The sequence below is a fragment of the Penaeus chinensis genome, chromosome 28, assembly GCF_019202785.1.
Source record: "Penaeus chinensis breed Huanghai No. 1 chromosome 28, ASM1920278v2, whole genome shotgun sequence".
Taxonomy (NCBI): domain Eukaryota; kingdom Metazoa; phylum Arthropoda; class Malacostraca; order Decapoda; family Penaeidae; genus Penaeus; species Penaeus chinensis.
This window is the reverse complement of record NC_061846.1, coordinates 18,395,091-18,395,522: the sequence shown is the minus strand read 5'-3', so window position 1 is coordinate 18,395,522 and position 432 is coordinate 18,395,091. Positions and strand designations below refer to the sequence as shown.

Genomic DNA, 432 nt, shown 5'->3' with positions numbered 1-432 from the left:
ATATATTATTTAGTCTTTAACCTGGTGAAATTTTCCTTTTTAAATGTCTCTTCTATGTACACTTTTGATGTCGGTCGGTTCTCGGGCAGTTGCCAGGGAATTTTGATACCAGATGTATTATATTTTGTATTAAAGTTATTTGTCAATGGCTTGTTGCGTATTATTTGGCCACAGAGGAATTACTGCTGTAATTAATGTCTTTGAGCTGTAAAAATTTTTGTTAATATACTCTCAATTATCCACCAGTTGGATGAAAGCACCGTCCTGTGATGGAGGTCAATGGTCCTATTATTATTATCATGAATTATTGTTATTGCATTTATCATTATTAGTATTGCTATTGATTTGTGTTTTATCATTATTATTACTGATATTGTTATTGTGTTTTATCATTATTATTATTGATGATATTATTGTTATTTCTATTATAAT

At 28.7% G+C, this 432-nt stretch overlaps 1 protein-coding gene across 1 annotated transcript in view; it reads left to right on the top strand.

Annotated features, from left to right (window-relative positions):
• Positions 1-149, top strand: part of LOC125039908 (glucose-6-phosphate 1-dehydrogenase-like) — a 21,818-nt gene extending 21,669 nt beyond the window's left edge. Inside the window, 1 exon segment of the mRNA XM_047634278.1 lies at positions 1-149. This exon segment is cut by the window's left edge and continues 574 nt beyond it. The gene's annotated coding sequence lies outside the window, so the exon portion shown is untranslated.
• Positions 150-432: the final 283 nt, after the last annotated feature.